Raw genomic sequence first — 19,467 nt, 5'->3', positions numbered from 1 at the left:
AGAAAGCAGACAGTGAGAGAGTGAGAGAAACAGCGGGTATAGAGAGAGGTAGTTGGAGCGGAGCGCTCATTAGCCGAGGCTGAGGTGGCGATATAGGATGCCCGACACGTCTTTAAACACGAGATTGAGCCGGTGTCTGACTCGCTTCTACACATTAGCATAATCAAAGAGAATATTTAAGAGACAGAATTCAGAGAATAAAGCATATGCATGACAGAACCCACGACACGTAAATCTTATCAAAGGGCGTTAGTGTGGGAGAGAGAAAAAGAGAGATTGAGAGAGAGATAAAGAGAGAGAGAGAAAGGATGTGTGCCGTGCATGCAAGCAAACCTTCCTCTGCCTGAGAGAGAGAGAGAGGGGCGAGATTTAAGCACTCATCAAATCTATTGAACTTTAACCAATCAAAACAATTAATTACACTCTAAATACCGAAGTAATAGAAAATGACAACGCTGATGTGTGGCAGTCAGTGCAATTCAAAGCTGCATCAAGGATACTTCTTTAGAAAAGGCTGAATGTTTTTTTATAATTGTAGTCTTCAGGCTATGAAAAGAAAATGAACAAAAGGAGAGCTTTTCATTTTCTACAGTGCAGAATCCTTGAAGATAAAAAGTGGGAGGTACTTTATTTTCAACTGTTTTTTTCCTCAGAAAAGTTATCTGGTATGACGCCTTTTCAGAAAGACTGAGGTATAGAGCTCGTCATCAAAATGTAATCTCTCACTGGTCCTGCAGGCAAAACAATGGACAGCCTTGACCTCAATCTTTCAGACTTCTGGCTTGGTTCCTTCAGCCCCTAGCCCCTGTTCTACCCCTTTGGCGTTCACAGATCTGAAAGGAATGGATAGGAGTAAGCAAGAAAGATGATGACTCCACCTCTCCCATAGGCTAAGTGGAGTTCCTCCACCATTATCTCTTACCAATCAAATGCTTTCAAATCTGTGAACCTCTGTCTCTGATTGGCAATTACTATTACCCTGCAATTACTATTCAATTCAATGAATAGCTTACGATCACAATAGATAATTACAACACTCCTATTCTGACAGAGGCACAGTAGGCTGCTCTGAGGAAAATATGAAAAACACAAGCGATGAATGAATACACCGTCCAAGAATTTTAATCAGTGCAATTAGTAAATGGTGCACAATAGAAAGAGTAGAAAGGACAGTTTTTCTTCTTGTAGAGTCTCCATTGATGTGTCACCTGGTGGTTGTGGGTTAATTGGTGAGATGGCAGGACCTATAGACACTAGACTGTACATGAAGCACTTTATACCATAAATGACCTGAAGTCTACAAAATAAACTCTTTGTCGTACCTCCCGAGCTCCCATTTGACATCAACTACAGTACATTCCAATTACGATGTGAATTCAAACGTCACCATGGCATGTTGTACAGTACAGACAATGTAGGGATACAGAGAAGGTTAGAACTCTGAGTGAACTGTTGAACTTTGGTGTGTTTCGTCAGCGATGAGAATTTATGGTAGTTGGCACATCAGAAGACCATTTTTCCAGGCATCTCTTTGTACTGTATGTGTGTGGGCAGATGTAGGATACTGTGTGTGTGTGTGTGTGTGTGTGTGTGTGTGTGTGTTTGTGTGTGTGTGCGTGTGTAAGAGAGAGAGAAAGAGACTGCCTTAGGTACTTGTGTGTACAATAACTCTTAGTGTGTGTGTGTGTCCTTGCGTTGTTGTATGCGTGTGTGTGTAAGTGTGCTTGCGTGCACGACTTAGTGTGTTTAAGTGAGACTTCGCAGTGTTCACAGGTCCGCGAGTGGGAAGAGAAAAAGCAAGTGGGCTGGGAAAAGGAGAGTGTGTGGTTGCATGGTGCCAGTTCTTTGGTTTTAGAATCTAAATTAGGATTCTGTTCAAAGAAAATAGTTCACCATTACTGTCACAGTGCTCTTTGTTAGAGGTCAGATCGACTCCCTGAGGTAAAGCATTTTCAATTATTTATCCTTCTACTTTTTAAATGACCTTAAGTCATAGAGATTGATGAGTATCTAGCAAGGGAACAAGTATAAACTACAAACAGAACATCAAGATGGTAATGGGTATGTCTAGCTCACACTCAAACATGCATCCTTCAACCAGACACACAGTAGGAGGAACTCTGTCTTTCTCTCTCGCTCTCTTTCTCTCTCTCTCTATCAGCCTGTCCATAACCCTGTCACCGTGGTGATAATGAAGACAAATTGATAATACTTACAGTAAACACACCTTGACAACAAATTAAAATGACTAGATAGATACTATAGGTTTCCCAGACGGATTTCTTTTCAGAAGCCAATTTTCTCAACCAGGTGTTTGATTGGCTATTTCTCGCAAGAACCATGACATACTGCAACAATACCTTCCATACCATCCATGGAATACACCATACATACATGTCTACCACACTATACATATTTCTCTTTCTCTTATGAAATGTCCCAGATAATACTGACAAATCTGCTTCTTGTTTCAGTTTCTGCATTCAACATTCCTATACATAATTGGGTTAGTGTACAATAACTGTATGCAGCTTCATGACGGTTTAAAGACTACCCGATTCCCCCTCCTCCCACCCCATAGGTGGGTTGGTTGTTTAGCAACAAAACCGACGCGTGCAGAACTATGGGACAAAACAATGAGGGTTTAAAGACTACCCGATTCCCCCTCCTCCCACCCCATAGGTGGGTTGGTTGTTTAGCAACAAAACCGACGCGTGCAGAACTATGGGACAAAACAGACTTAGATTGTTAGATTGTTGAAAACATGTAAACTATCCAATGTGTCCAATGTTTAATGAAAACAATGAGCACCTGCTGGCTCTCAAATACATTGTCACAGTTGTTGGTTAGCTAGCTAGATAGCGCATTTCTGCCTTATTAGCGTAGACATGACATCAGCCAAAACGTCTAATAATAAGATGGTATCAAGAACAACATAAAACTAGATGAAATGAGCAACCTGCAATTCTCCACATGGAAGCTTCTTGTCATTGCTAGCAATCTGGCCATCCAGGTTTAATTACAACAACACACGGACTTCTGCCCCATTGACACGTGCGCATCGCTTCGGTGATGTTGTCAGCTAACCCGTCTATAAAGTCGAGCAGTGATGCGTTGACAGAGGGGGAAGGAGAGGAGGGCGATGTCACCCTGGGACAGGGACTACTTATACTTCCATTATCCTACAGTTCCATTGTCCGCATAGCATTAAAAGCTTACACACTCATAGAGTACTGTGCTCTGCTAGTGTGGTGTCTGTCAGTGTAAATCCTCAGAGCACAGCTGCATGGATATACTGCCGTTTAGGTAGGCACCCTGTCGCCATGGGGATAAGAGTGATGTAGCCTGGTCATTTTATTGGATATTTTTCATTCTTGCCTTACCTTTGCTCAGTATACACTCAGGTGTTAGTAGTTCTAAGGCAAGCACAACATAGTAAACTTGACAAAACTGAATAACTGAATATTGAATAGGCTGATGCAATAAGGTAAACATTCCATATAATGTAATTAATGGGGCTTGTGAAGCAAGAGTCCCCACTTTAAATCTTTGTCATACTTTATATTATTATTATTTGGAACGCTACTCCTCTTATACTGTTTAAGCTAGTAACATAATTCCAACTTTAAAATGTGCAGAGTGGTCAGAACCAGTGTGTTTTCATAAAAAGTTTTTAAATATATTTTATACTTTTAAACTTTTTTTGGCCCTCTTCATTCACTTTCATGGGATTTCAACATTCTAAACATTCAACTCCCAGATTTCTAACATTCCATTCACTGGGAACAATGCAACTTTTGACAAAAATCAAACAGTTAGTCAAAATGTGAGAGCATGTGAAATCTTCCTCTACTTCTCTGCTATTCAAATCGGAACAAAATTAGCTGTTAACAATCTACCGATACAGCTGTTTTAGTAACCGCATGAACAATTTTTCCCAAAATGTTTTGCAAACAACTGAAAAATGACACCTTGGTCTACTTCTCTGGTATTCAAATCATCTGGAATTAGAACAGAATGATCTACTACCAATCAAAAGTTACAGCTGTTTGTCTGAGTTTAGAATGACGAAAAGTAGCTAGCTAAAGCCAGCTAACAGTTCTCTCAGTCTCGTCATTGAGCAGCCCAAACGGAGCCGTTGCTATGGACTCACAAAAACTTAGAGGGTATGACATCTTGGTTTACTTCTGTTCTATTTAAAGCTGTAATCAGAACGGAATTATCTTCTACCAATCAACAGTTACAGCTCTTTGTCAGAGTGACGAAAAGCTAACATCAGCTAACAGCTCTCTCATGTCTCGTCATTAACTATATAAATGTGCATAAAATAACTTACCAACAGTCATTCTTGAACCGTTCAAGATAGAGACACCAAACCAACTTTCACATGTTCAGGCTATCTTAACTTCAAGTTCTTAAAAATGTTATTAACTGTAACTATAAACATTTACATAAATGAACATAAAATAACCCACCAAGAGAAACTCTTGAACCATTCAAGCTAGAGACACCAAACCAACTTTCACATGTTCAGGCTATCCTAACTTCAAATTCTTTAAAACTTGTATTAACTAGAACTACTATATAAACATTTACATAAATGAACAGAAAATAATCTACCAAGAGAAACTCTTGAACCATTCAAGCTAGAGACACCAAACCAACTTTCACATGTTCAGGCTATCCTAACTTGAAATTCTTTAAAAAGTATATCAATTATAACTATAAACATTTACATAAATTAGCATACCAATAAAAAGTTAGTGCTGTTTGTCGGAGTTTAGAGTGACAAAAAGTAGCTAGCATATGTCAGTTAACAGCTCTCTCATGTTTCATCATTGAGCAGCCCAAACAGAGATGTTGTTGTGGATACTAGCACATGCAGAAGAGTGCATGGGGCAGCACAGAAAGCTAGGGACAGACAGAGAGGGACAGAAGTTGATCCATCCTTAGTTTTCCACTTTCACAGCCATTAACTGTTTCCTTCCTCTCTGGCAACTGAGTTAGGGAGGATGCCTGTATCTTTGAAGTGACTGGGATTATTGATACACCATTCAAAGTGTAATTAATAACTTCACCATGCTAAAAAGGTAATTCAATGTCTGCTTTTTATTTTTTACCCATCTACCAATCAAATCGTATTTGTCACATGCGCCCGAATACAAACCTTACAGTGAAATGCTTACTTACAAGCCCTTAACCAACAATTCAGTTTTAAGAAAAATACCTACAAAAATAAGAAATAAAAGTAACAAATAATTAAGAGCAGCAGTTAAATAACAATAGCGAGGCTATATACAGGGGATACCGGTGCAGAGTCAATGTGCGGGCAGCGGTTAGTTGAGGTAATTGAGGTAATATATACATGTAGATAGAGTTATTAAAGTGACTTATGCATAGGTAATAACAGAGAGTAGCAGCAGCGTAAAAGGAGGGGCTGTCACAAGCGTCGTAGTGAACAGACCAAGGCGCAGCATGTTGAGTGCTCATCTTTTATTTTTTGAATAAAAAAGCACTTCAAAGAAAAAACAAACGACAGCCAAACAGTTCTGTCAGGTATCCTAACATACTAAACAGAAAGCAACCACCCACAAAACCCAAAGGAAAACAGGCTGCCTAAGTATGGCTTCCAATCAGAGACAACGAAAGACACCTGCCTCTGATTGGAAACCATACTCGGCCACACATAGAAAATGAAACATAGAAACAGAAAACTAGAACAAATTCCCCTAGAAACAAACCAACCCCAAAACACACAAAACAACCCCCCTGCCACGCCCTGACCATTCTACTATGGCAAAATGACCCTTTTCACTGGTCAGGACGTGACAAGGGCATTGGAAAACCTCCCTGGTCTTTGTGGTTTAAATTCAGTGCTCGACTGAGGGACCTTACAGATAATTGTATGTGTGTACAGAAATTAGGTAGTCATTAAAACATGGAATTCAAACACTATTATTGTACACAGAGTGAGTCCATGCAACTTAATATGTGACTTGTTAAGCAAAGCTTAACTTCTAAACTTATTTAGGCTTGCCATAACAAAGGGGTTGAATACTTATTGACTCAAGACATTTCAGTATTTCCTTTTTAATTCATTTGTAAATATTTCTAAACACATAATTCCACTTTGACATTATTGGGTATTGTGGTGTAGGCCAGTGTCACAAAATCAAAATGTAATACATTTTAAATTCAGGCTGTAACACAACAAAATTTGGAAAAAAAGTCAAGGGGTGTGAATACTTTCTGAAGGCACTGTAACGGCTTTGCTTTAAATAGTAAGGTACAATTTCTTTTACTTCTTCCACTACCACAAATATATATTTGAAATAGCTAAAGCAAGCCCCACAACCATCTAGTTATTTTTCTTTCACTCTTCATAAAAGTAGAGTTTGTACATTTTGGAATTGGAAAGCATGTTTGTGTTCAGCCAAAAACGACTAACACAATCCTGCTTTTAAGCTGTACATTATATTGCAACATGGACAAAGATTAAATGGACATTAGAGCCTTCATGAAGTGGCCACTAAAAGCACTCTACGCAGTTTTGCCTTCAGAATATGCGCTTGCTCTTACTACGAGTCAAATAAACGCTCACAAAAAAAAGAACATAATATCCATAATTTGATCCAGACACCAAAAAGTGCCTTGGGGGTATTTTATCTAACGTTATCAGAGAAGAGGATTCCAAAGTATTTATTTCTTTATCAGGCTAGTTTCAGAGGCATATGTTTGATATATAATTACTGAAGATACATATTTTTTTTAGCTGTTCTACTTTCCTCTCAGTCTATTGTACAGCCTGAAGAGGTACAGATGCCTGATGTATCAATTACACACTATCCTCAAGTTCTGTTCAGCAATACATCCATTCGTTCTACTGACAGACAGTCGTAATACAGGAAGACAGGTTACTTTACATATGCTAATATTGTAGCTTTATCTTTATGTTCACTATAGACCTACAGTACAGCACACGTCCAATCTGTTTAAATCTTCCATAGACCGTACCATAGACTACCTTGTTGTCGTTGTACCTAATGATCATAGGGCGTGATAATATGTGCACCATTTGGCAACGTGGGGAAATGTATCTTTGTTCACTGCTGCGTCTGTAACAGACCACATAAGACTTATCAAATATGACAGAGCATAAAGTCAGCCTGGGGCAAACGAATGGTGTTCAGAGCACGACTTTGGCCCATGACAAATTGGATTTTGACAATCGGTTTATCAAATTAAGTGTGTGTGTGGAGGCCAGAGCATGCTGAGCTGACATGCCCCTGTGCTGTGAGACTTATGGTACGGGCCGGGGACTGACTCACAATTGACTCATGGCCCTGATGGCAACACAAACACAAACACACACACTGTACATACATCAGGCGTGGGCCAAGGTTTCACTAGGCAAACATGGTGAGAGCAGAGAGAATCCTATGCAAACAGGTGATAGCTGAGTAAAGCCAGCCAAGCTGGTGTGGTTCCCATTCAGTGAGCCTTTGATACCTAGGTCCATCCGTGTCAGTGTAGGTCCCGTGGTGGTACTGTAGTGCAGTACAGTAGAAGGATAAGGCTCTCGGTGCAGGTCCCAGTGTAGGTCCCGTGGTGGTACTGTAGTGCAGTACAGTAGAAGGATAAGGCTCTCAGTGCAGGTCCCATGGTAGTAGAGTCCTGCACGGGTCAGAGGCGCACCCGCCACGCGCCGGTCATATCAATTCCAAGACAAGCTTTTTTCCGGATGCCCCAAACAATCGGAAAGGGGCTTCATCAGAGAAAATGACTTTACCCCAGTCCTCAGCAGTCCAATCCCTGTACCTTTTGCAGAATATCAGTCTGTCCCTGATGTTTTTCCTGGAGAGAAGTGGCTTCTTTGCTGCCCTTCTTGACACCAGGCTATCCTCCAAAAGTCTTCGCCTCACTGTGCATGCAGATGCACTCACACCTGCCTGCTGCCATTCCTGAGCAAGCTCTGTACTGGTGGTGCCCCGATCCCGCAGCTGAATCAACTTTGGGAGACGGTCCTGGCACTTGCTGGACTTTCTTGGGCGCCCTGAAGCCATCTTCACAACAATTGAACCGTTCTCCTTGAAGTTCTTGATGATCCGATAAATGGTTGATTTAGGTGCAATCTTACTGGCAGCAATATCCTTGCCTGTGAAGCCCTTTTTGTGCAAAGCAATGATGACGGCACGTGTTTCCTTGCAGGTAACCATGGTTGACAGTGGAAGAACAATGATTCCAAGCACCACCCTCCTTTTGAAGCTTCCAGTCTGTTATTCAAACTCAATCAGCATGACAGAGTGATCTCCCGCCTTGTCCTCGTCAACACTCACACCTGTTTTACGAGTGAATCACTGACATGATGTCAGCTGGTCCTTTTGTGACAGGGCTGAAATGCAGTGGAAATGTTTTTTGGGGATTCAGTTCATTTGCATGGCAAAGATGGGCTTTGCAATTAATTGCAATTCATCTGATCACTGTTCATAACATTTTGGAGTATATGCAAAGTGCCATCATACAAACTGAGGCAGCAGACTGTGAAAATTAATATTTGTGGCATTCCCAAAACTTTTGGCCATGACTGTAGAATCCAAAAAAGTGTTAAAGAAATCAAAATATGTTTTATATTTTAGATTCGAACTAACCACTCTATGCCTTAATGACAGCTTTGCACACTCTTGGGATTCTCTCTTCCAGCTTCATGAGGTAGTCACCTGGAATGCATTTCAATGAACAGGTGTGCCTTGTTAAAAGTTAATTTGTGTAATTTCTTTCCTTCTTAATGGGTTTGAGCCAATCAGTTGTGTTGTGATGACGTAGGGCTGGTATACATAAGACAGTCCTATTGGTAAAAGACCAAGTCCATAGGTCAAGCACGATCTAGCGAGATCCTATTGGCATGTTCTTGCCTGTGCCGTGTACCTGTGCAATAACTCAATTCGCCTTTGCAATTCTTCTAAACAACGCAATTTAAAAAACAAATTGGCAAAGGGTAAAGTCTACAAAACTCATAACAGATTCTACTTTTGGGAACAGAAAACTGTATTGAGATTAAATCTTTTATTGATGACAAAATTTGCAGAATGTCAGCCAAAATCCATCTTGTTCTATCTTCTCCCACTGCCAGCCAGTGGGCTTCCATTCACTAACATATATGGTAGTGAGTGGAAACGTCAAGCGGAAGCTTCACATTTATACATCTGGTGAAATATCTGTCTCATTGTTCTATCTGTGGTGGTACTGTGCAGTACAGTAGCAGGATAAGGCTGGGCTGCTTACTGAGGCATTGGGCCGGCTCTGAGACAGTTACAGTAGGGAGAATAAAACTGCATAATGACTTGGAGTATTAATATTGTAAAGACCTGCCCGGGCTGACAGCCTCTAGCTCTGAAATATCTGAGCTGATAAGGTGAAAAATCTGTCTGAAATACCTGAGCCGACATGATGAAAATCCTTGAGCAAAGCACTTAACTCTAATTTGTTTCAGGGGCTCTGTACTAATATGACTGACCCTGTAAAATAACATATTTCACTGCACCTATCCAGTGTACTACATGACCAAAAGTATGTGGACACCTGCACGTCAAACATCTCATTCCAAAATCATGGGCATTAATATGGAGGTGGTCCCCCCCTTTGCTGCTATAACAACCTCCACTCTTCTGGGAAAGCTTTCCACTCAATGTTGGAAGATCACTGCGGGGACTTGCTTCCATTCAGCCACAAGAGCATTAGGGAGATCAGGCACTGATGTTGAGAGATTAGGCCTGACTCGCAGGTGGCGTTCAAATTCATCCCAAAGGTGTTCGATGCAGGCCAGTCAAGTTCTTCCACACCGATCTCAACCAACCATTTCTGTGTGGACCTCGCTTTGTGCACAGAGGCACTATCATGCTGAAACAGGAAAGGGCCTTCCCAAACTGCTGCCACAAAGTTGGAAGCGCAGAATCGTCTGTGCATGGTGATCTTAGGCTTGTGTGTGGGTGCTTGGCCATGGAAACCCATTTCATGAAGCTCCCGACAAACAGTTATTGTGCTGATGTTGCTTCCAGAGGCAGTTTGGAACTTGGTAGTGAGGACAGACGATTTTTATGTGCAACACACTTCAGCACTTGTCTGTCCCATTCTGTGAGCTGTGTGGCCTACCACTTTGCGGCTGAGCCGTTGTTGCTCCAGGACGTTTACACTTCACAATAACAGCATTTACAGTTGACCGGGGCAGCTCTAGCAGAGCAGAAATTTGACAAACTGACTTGTTGGAAAGGTGGCATCCTATGACGGGGCCATGTTGAGTCACGGAGCTCTTCAGTAAGGCCATTCTACTGCCACTGTTCCCTATGGAGATTGGCTGTGTGCTCGATTTTATACACCTGTAAGCTCCGGGTGTGGCTGAAATAGCCAAATCCACTATTTGAATGGTGTGACAACTTACTTTTGTATATATAGTGTATGGAGGTTCGGTAATGTAGTCATGCAATGTATTACAAACACACATTACTTGTAAACCCAGATTAAAAAGGCTAGAAGCATTAAGTCTCTCTCTCAGCCCTGCGTTCTGTGGGTAATCCATGTTTCAATAACTCAAGGTGAGTTGGTGAGCAAACTAAATTATCCCCCAGAGAAATCACTTCTTTAGCACCTACAGTTGAAGTCAGAAGTTTACATACACCTTAGCCAAATACATTTAATCTCAGTTTTTCACAATTACTGACATTAAATCCAAGTAAAAGTTCCCTGTTTTAGGTCAGTTAGGATCACTACTTTATTTTAAGAATGTGAAATGTCAGCATAATAGTAGAGAGAATGATTTATTTCAGATTTGATTTCTTTCATCACATTCCCAGTGGGTCAGAAATTTACATACGCTCAATTAGTATTTGGTAGCATTGCCTTTAAATTGTTTAAATTGGGTCAAACGTTTTGGGTAGCCTTCCACAAGCTTCCCTTGCTCGCACACACATTTTCTATAGGAATGAGGTGAGGGCTTTGTGATGGCCATTCCAATACCTTGACTTTGTTGTCCTTAAGTCATTTTGCCACAACTTTGGAAGTATGCTTGGGGTCACTGACCATTTGGAAGACCCATTTGCGACCAAGCTTTAACTTCCTGACTGATGTCTTGAGATGTTGCTTCAACATATCCACATCATTTTCCTCCCTCATTATGCCATCTATTTTGTGAAGTGCACCAGTCCCTCCTGCAGCAAAGCACCCTAACAACATGATGCTGCCACCCCCGTGCTTCATGGTTGGGATGGTGTTCTTTGGCTTGCAAGCATCCCCCTTTTTCCTCCAAATATAACGATGGGCATTATGGCCAAACAGTTCTATATTTGTTTCATCAGACCAGAGGACATTTCTCCAAAAAGTACGATCTTTGTCCCCATGTGCAGTTGCAAACCGTAGTCTGGCTTTTTTATGGCGGTTTTGGAGCAGTGGCTTTTCCTTGCTGAGCGGCCTTTCAGCTTATGTCAATATAGGACACATTTTACTGTGGATATTGATACTTTTGTACCTATTTCCTCCAGCATCTTCACAGGATCCTTTGCTGTTGTTCTGGGATTGAGTTGCACTTTTCACACCAAAGTACATTCATCTCTAGGAGACAGAACACGTCTCCTTCCTGAGCGGTATGATGGCTGTGTGGTCCCATGGTGTTTATACTTGCGTACTATTGTTTGTACAGATGAACGTGGTACCTTCAGGCATTTGGAAATTGCTCCCAAGGATGAACCAGACTTGTGGAAGTCTACTATTTTTTTCTCTGATGTCTTGGCTGATTTCTTTTGATTTTCCCATGATGTCAAGCAAAGAGGCACTTAGTTTGAAGGGATTCCTTGAAATACATCCACAGGTACACCTCCAACTGACTCAAATGATGTCAATTAGCCTATCAGAAGCTTCTAAAGCGATGACATCATTTTCTGGAATTTTCCAAGCTGTTTAAAGACACACTCAACTTAGTGTATGTAAACTTCTGACCCACTAGAATTGTGATACAGTGAATTATAAGTGAAATAATCTGTATATAAACAATTGTTAGAAAAATGACTTGTGTCATGCACAAAGTAGATGTCCTAACCGACTTGCCAAAACTATAGTTTGTTAACAAGAAATTTGTGGAGTGGTTGAAAAACGAGTTTTCATGTCTCCAACCTAAGTGTATGTAGACTTCCGACTTCAACTGTGTGGGGCACCTCTGATTTTCCCCTACAGATTCGGACTCCCTTGGACCCGTCTCATCTTCTTTCCTCTCCACTCCTCTCATGTCCCCATCCCTCCTCCCATGTCCTCATCCCTCCTCTCATCTCCTCTTCTCCTCTCTTGGCAGAGTTGACTCTGGAGTCAATTACCGCTGCCTTCAAGGCAGGAGTCCCTCCGCACTGCGCATTTTCAGGTGTCTCTGAAAGACGATCCTCGCTCTCTAGCAGCACACACACTGATAATCGCATACACACACACACCTAAGCCCACCCCACCACACACTGTACTTTATTTTTAATGTGAAACAGAAAAGGAGCAGTGCCAGGGTGTTGGGTGTAATCCCTCTCATAATGCCCTTCACCACTGGCCAGGACATGATGTCATAAATTAACATGCTGCGAGGTCAGCAGGACTAATGACCAGCACAGCAGCCTTGAAAACATAATGTAGCATATCCTGAAAGACGTTCAGAAGGTCGAATGGTGAAGTGGTCAAACGGTATTAAGGCAGTCGTGCCAGAGTGTCACGCGTGAATTCATCATGTAAAAGTCTGTGAAATACAGCCATATTACCAGATGGTCAAGCGATCAAGTGTCCAGACGGTCATGCCAGAGCGTCACGCAAGTGATGACAGAAGGGGGTGAAAGGTCAGCTGTGGGCGTGTAAAGCGGTTGCACCGTCCTCCATTGTCCCTGTCACAGACACACATGATGCCTGGGGGGTTGGAGTGGGGCCAGGCGGTGTTGTGAGCCTAGGTTAGCCAAGTCAGTGCAGAGCCAGGAAGTGAAAACAATAGCCCTCTTGTCTTGTGAATGTCTGGAGGTCATGTTGAATCTGACCCCTGTGATGATAGGTGAGAGCAAAGGATGTCTCATGGGAAACCAGAGCCTTGAGTTTGGCATTCTGCTATAGGTATTCTGCTATGTTGGGTAGACTAGGACTCATGGTTCACCTCTGTCTCCAGGGGCCCCTGGGGAACTTAGACCTTGCTGAGACTTTGAACTCCTCTCTCTGCTCGACACACACAAAAACTCACACTCGCAAACAAGCATATACAAATGCACACAATGGCACAGCCCACACTTGTATCACATTATTGTATAAAATCAAGGTTATTTGTAGTTATAAATAATGTTACTAGGGTTGCACATTTTGGGGAATATTCAGAGGTGGAAACTTTCCATGGGAATTAACGGGAATATATGGGAAAAAACGTGAATATATGGGAATTAACGGAAATATATGCAAGTTAATATTAATACCATTGAAATGTAGATGTTTTTGGCATTGGATATATTTACCATATCGTATGGAGACAGAAACATAAACATTTTACCTTATCATAAGCAGACATAATTGCAAATGTTTAAATCCTTCCAATAGAAAAAAAATAAAATAATTTTAGTTACGAATTGAACTTTAATTAAATGAGTTGACTCTTCACATGGGAGGATTTCACTGAACAACAAAAGAAAGGGAATATTGATTGATCCACAATGATCCATCGCATCTCCCAAAAACGTTTTCAACATACATCTGTAAAATTATAGTCTAGAAACTAAAGCTTTGGTTGTCTTCCTCTCAGGCTTCCATGTCTTCTCCCTGGACCTCCACAATGTCCACCTCTTGAACATCAGACTCTGAGGCCTCATTTTCACTGTCACTTTCCAACCTTGTTGAGGATGGCTCGTTGTCAGGCTCAAAAAGCCTAAAATTTGCCCGGATGGCCACCAATTGTTCAACCCTTGTATTGGTCAGCCCGTTGCGTGCTTTTGTGTGTGTTCCCAAACAAGGACCAGTTGCGCTCTGAGGCGGCTGATGTTGGCGGGATTTGGAGGATGATGGAGGCAACAGGGGAAAGAGCTCCAGATCCACAAAGTCCCTTCCACCAGGTGGCTGATGAGATATGTTGGCACGACTGCCATATTACATCTCCATCCCAAAGCCCTTGCTTGGAAGTGTACTTCGCCAGACTGCCAAGAACCTTGCCCTCATCCAGGCCAAGGTGGCGAGACACGGTAGTGATGACACCATAGGCCTTGTTGATCTCTGCACCAAACAGGATGCTCTTGCCAGCGTACTTTGGGCCGAACATGTATGCTGCGGCGTGTATGCGCTTCAGGCAGACGTCTTCACGCTTTTTGATGTATTTCAGAACTGCAGTTTCCTCTGCTTGGAGCAACAGTGAAGTGGGCAGGGCAGTACAGATTTATTCTCTTACATCTGCAAGCAGAGTCTGAACATCAGACAGGATGGCATTGTCTCCCTCAATCCGTGCAATGGCTACTGTTATAGGTTTCAAGAGTTTCTGGCTGCTTACCACTCTCTCCCAAAATACATCATCCAGGAGGATCCTCTTGATGGGACTGTCCATATCGGCAGACCGTGATAAGGCAATTTCTTGGAGAGACTCCTTCCCCTCCAGGAGACTGTCAAACATGATGACAACACCAACCCAATGGGTGTGGCTGGGCAGCTTCAATGTGGTGCTCTTATTCTTCTCACTTTGCTTGGTGAGGTAGATTTCTGCTATAACTTGTTGACCCTTCACATACCTAACCATTTCCTTGACTCTCTTGTAGAGTGTATCCATTGTTTTCAGTGCCATGGTGTCCATGAGGAGCTGATTCAATGCATGAGCAGCACAGCCAATGGGTGTGATGTGAGGGTAGGACTCCTCCACTTTAGACCAAGCAGCCTTCATGTTCACAGCATTGTCTGTCACCAGTGCAAATACCTTCTGTGGTCCAAGGTCATTGATGACTGCCTTCAGCTCATCTGCAATGTAGATACCGGTGTGTCTGTTGTCCCTTGTGTCTGTGCTCTTGTAGAATACTGGTTGGGGGGTGGAAATTATGTAGTTAATTATTCCTTGCCCACGAACATTCGACCACCCATCAGAGATGATTGCAATACAGTCTGCTTTCTCTATGATTTGCTTGACCTTCACTTGAACTCTGTTGAACTCTGCATCCAGCAAATGAGTAGATAAAGCATGTCTGGTTGGAGGGGTGTATGCTGGGCGAAGAACATTCAGATATCTCTTCCAATCAACATTGCCTGTGAGCATCAGAGGTGAACCGGTTGCATACATAGCTCGAGCAAGACATTCATCGCCATTTCTTCTTCTTCTGATTCCAGGAGGACCATGAGCTTTTGCTATCAATAAGGTGTCTGATTCATCATTTTCACCTCGAATAGAAGCAGAGGGACTTTTGTCAGAGGTTGCTTGTTGTGAGCGCTGAGGGAACTTTATGCACTTGGCCAGATGATTTTGCATCTTTGTTGCATTTTCACATATGATTTGGCACAGTATTTGCAAATGTACACAGCTTTTCCTTCTACCTTAGCTGCAGTGAAATGTCTCCACACATCAGATAGTGCCCGTGGCATTTTCCTGTAAAGATTAGGAAAAAAAGTATAAAAAACGAACAAATATAATTCCATGTACAGATAAACAGTTAAGCAGTTAGATTAAACAACTCCTTGTAAGATAAATGTTTTAAAATGAAGCATGCATGGAAACCGGTGAATTAACACTCCTCAGTTAGCAGGCTCAAGCAAGCTAAAACTCACATGGTAGCTAAAACCCACATGGTAGCAAAAACTAACTAGCAGAAATTGTTAACAAGTTAGAAATGATTTAAACACACTTTGCTGTAGGCTACTATTTACTAGTTAACAAAAAATAATGTCATATAAAATATATTCACCCCACCCAGTATTGTAATCAAAACTTACCAGAAAGCATGTAGTCCTTGGCTCTGACAGTGTAGTAGTGTGGGCTCAATAGCATCTCATTAGCATGCAAGATCTTGAGAATCAGCTGTACATGTGATGGAAGAGTGCACTGCACATGTGATGGAAGAGTGCACTGTGAATGCAGAGGGTTGCAATTCCATTGAATTGGGGATAGTTTAACCAAAATATTCCACAAGACCTAGAATTGCCTTATGTGTATCCAACAATAATCCAACAACAATAAGCTAACTTTTTTTATGAATTTAAGCAAAATTCCCAAAATTCCGGGATTAGCTTCCCATGGAAAATTTCCGGAAAAATCCTGGAAGTTTACCGGAAAGTTTACGACACTTTGCAATCTTAACTGTTACAACAGATACTATTCTGTACACACCAACATACAGTCCTCAATATAAACCCACACCAAACACAGTGATCTGCCACCTTACAGCACTCCAACTATACTCCCACTCAAAATCTGTTCTGATAAAACTAACTGCGGCTCACATCAACTCTTGAAGACCATTGAAAAGCACTTTAAAAGTTAACAGCCCCTCTAAACAGCAGGCTCCCACTGGTCAAACTATTAAGAATATATACTATTCTCTGATTATTGGGCGTAATACTGTCAAGTAAAATAATCAAATGCTAAAATGAATGTTGTCTTTGACCCAAGACGAAGCAGCAGTTCTTGATATACAGACAAAAATTGGTTCTGCGTGGAAGTCGGGAATAAAGGTATGCCCCACATTTACCCTCTCATATTGGGAGGACCAACCAAACAGGAAGGAAGGACATGATAAATGAGTTTTCGAAAATCCATCTTGAAACCTGTGTTCATTTCACTGGGCATCACAATAACGGTCTATTGTGTTCTTGCTCCTGACCTGGACATGAAACAAATGTATTGAACTACAGAATAGTATTTTATGTGCTGTACTATAACTGAGGCGGCGTTTGTCTGTTCATCTACTGAAGTTTACCTCATCAAAGGTCGGTCTAGTGAAAGGGGTGCTCACTTGTTTAGTACGCAAAGGATACTAGGAGTTTGTGGTTATAATGACTATGTGAACATAAAACAGGGAAGTGGACAGAAAAGTGAAAAGAGGAAAAAAACGAAATAATAATAACAATAAGCATGGACCAAAGTTAACCTATAAATGGGATCTTAAAACGAGCCTGTTTTTATTTGCTTATTGATTTCCCTTTAATAGGTCCAGCATACTGTATTGCCAAATATGTAGCACTTTGGCAATACAGTATGAAGCGACCTGATGGACGTGCTTGAACTATCGAGTACAGGCACTTTACACTACAAAACAATCTCTACACAACGTTCTCAGATTAGCGAAGCCTGGTGAAGATAATTTACAGTTGTGAATGCTATACACTATTTTTGTGAAATGTCATTATGTGTCTGAAAACATGTATTTTCCTCGATCTGTGTAATCAGACTAGGCTGAAGATTTCAAACCTTTCTTTGCGGCTGACCCGTTTTAGCCCTTGGGACTCTGAAGCTCAACTCAACTTTACAATTGCTTTTGTGGGTTACAATAAAAAGGGTTCAAGCTACAGCGGAGACAGGTTTTAACCCTATGAGCTATGATTCCATAATCTAGCCTTCACATCTGAAGTGGTAGTTTGAATTTCTCCCATTGCATACAGCGTAATCTACAGTACACAGCACTTTGAGTCCCCTAGAAAAGGGTTATAGGAATCTAATCCAATATCAAATCAAATCAATTATCAGTTATTTTTTGGTTTTGTTTCCCCTATAAACCCGAGAACGAATTTGACTGAATATCACATCCCCACATTCCTGCCCCTCTATCTCAGGAGCAGTAAGTTTGTGTGTTTATACCCCCTGGAATTGAAGAGAGGAGCTTGATGCACGGCTAATGAAACCTGTGCACTGTGTCATTTAATCTGACACCAGCGTAATCTTCTCAAATGCCTGTTTCCACCCTGGTATGTTGTGTTATCCCAATTACAGCCATGCTCCATTGATCTGAGGAGATTAAAAGTGTTCTTAGCTGTTGGTACTCTCCACAGTAACTACAAATAGACTGGAAAATAGAATCATGTAACCCAGTACCACTCAATAGTTTAATTGGTCATTTTTAGTTGGTGTGTGTGTGTGTGTGTGTGTGTGTGTGTGTGTGTGTGTGTGTGTGTGTGTGTGTGTGTGTGTGTGTGTGTGTGTGTGTGTGTGTGTGTGTGTGTGTGTGTGTATGTGTTCATTTTGGCACTTCATTAGAGTGGCAGGCAGCAGATGGTTGCTTGTGTGCTGACACTACTATAAGGGCACCTTTATCAGGAATGTGGTACTAGAGAAATCCACTCAGTGGCACTTTTCCATCCCAGAAATGTGTGGATGGCAGGTTGGATGGCATCACCCACATTCACCACAACCACCCTTATTAAGATAATTCCATGACTTCATTTTTCAGAGAAGATAAACATACAAATATGTTTATTGTCACATACAAACACTATATGTTGAGTCAGACTTTCTTCGGTCATTTAGCATTTCCTATTGATTCTCAATGCCATTCCTCTGATGCATCCTTAACGTTAGGGAAACAGCTTTCCTATACATCTGTAGTCGAAACAGCATCCCCCCCTATCCATGCCAGAATGGATTTTCCTCAGAGGTCGGCATTTAGGGTGTATCCTTCTAATTTCCCTCTATAATTCAGGTCTGATTGATTAGAGACTATCGACTAATTAATTAAAAACGCATAGGTCCCTGTGGGAGAGTGGCTGTTCATTTCAGAGTAGGGTCCAACAACTCCATTAGCTCAGCATCCACTCACCAATAATCCCAGGAGATTGGCTGCAGTTGGCTACTTTACCACCCAGGAAGCCTTGTACTGCTTTACTGTATGGAGTTTACACACCATAGACCATCACTGCGTCTATGTCCCTAAAGAGTGCACTACTTTACCCGATTCCCAATAAGTAGTGCACTATAGGGAATATGATGCAATTTTTACAAAGCTCTACTACACTAGCTTCCAATTTACCTAACTTCACTGTTAAAATAGATAAACATGAGATACCAAACCGATTCACAAGGTTGCTTAACTCTTGAGGTTACTCAGGTGTCGAGCGAACTTGATAAGTCTGCTTTTAGCACCTCATTGCTGGAACCAACTACAAAAACATTACATTTAGATGTTCTGGTGTTTCTGTGTGGACCTCGCTTTGTGCATGGGGGCATGGTCATGCTGAAACAGGAAAGGGCCTTCCTCAAACTGTTTCCACAAATTTGGAAGCACAGAATTGTCTAGAATGTCATTGTATGCTGTAGCATTAATATTTCCCTTCACTGGAACTAAGGGGCCTAGCCCGAACCATGAAAAACAGCCCCAGACCATTATTCCTCCTCCACTAAACACTTGGCACTATACATTCGGGCAGAAAGCGTTCTCCTGGCATCCGCCTAACTCAGATTCGTCCGTCGGACTGCTAGATGGTGAAGCGTGATTCATCACTCCAGAGAACGCGCTTCCACTG

The 19,467-nt window shown here is 41.7% G+C and overlaps 1 protein-coding gene across 5 annotated transcripts in view; it reads right to left on the bottom strand.

Annotated features, from left to right (window-relative positions):
* The window catches only part of LOC115196108 (beta-1,3-galactosyltransferase 1), a 129,722-nt gene that overhangs the window by 33,995 nt on the left and 76,260 nt on the right, over positions 1–19,467 (bottom strand). The window contains exon 1 of one of the 5 annotated variants that reach the window (XM_029756685.1): positions 4,337–4,457. The exons of the other annotated variants lie outside the window; for them this stretch is intronic. The gene's annotated coding sequence lies outside the window, so the exon portion shown is untranslated. Of the gene's footprint in view, positions 1–4,336; positions 4,458–19,467 lie in introns of those variants that run through there. 5 annotated transcript variants of the gene reach the window in all.

This window comes from Salmo trutta, chromosome 6 (genome assembly GCF_901001165.1).
Source record: "Salmo trutta chromosome 6, fSalTru1.1, whole genome shotgun sequence".
NCBI lineage: Eukaryota > Metazoa > Chordata > Actinopteri > Salmoniformes > Salmonidae > Salmo > Salmo trutta.
Note: the sequence above shows the minus strand (reverse complement) of the source record. Positions and strands in the feature narration are given on the sequence as shown.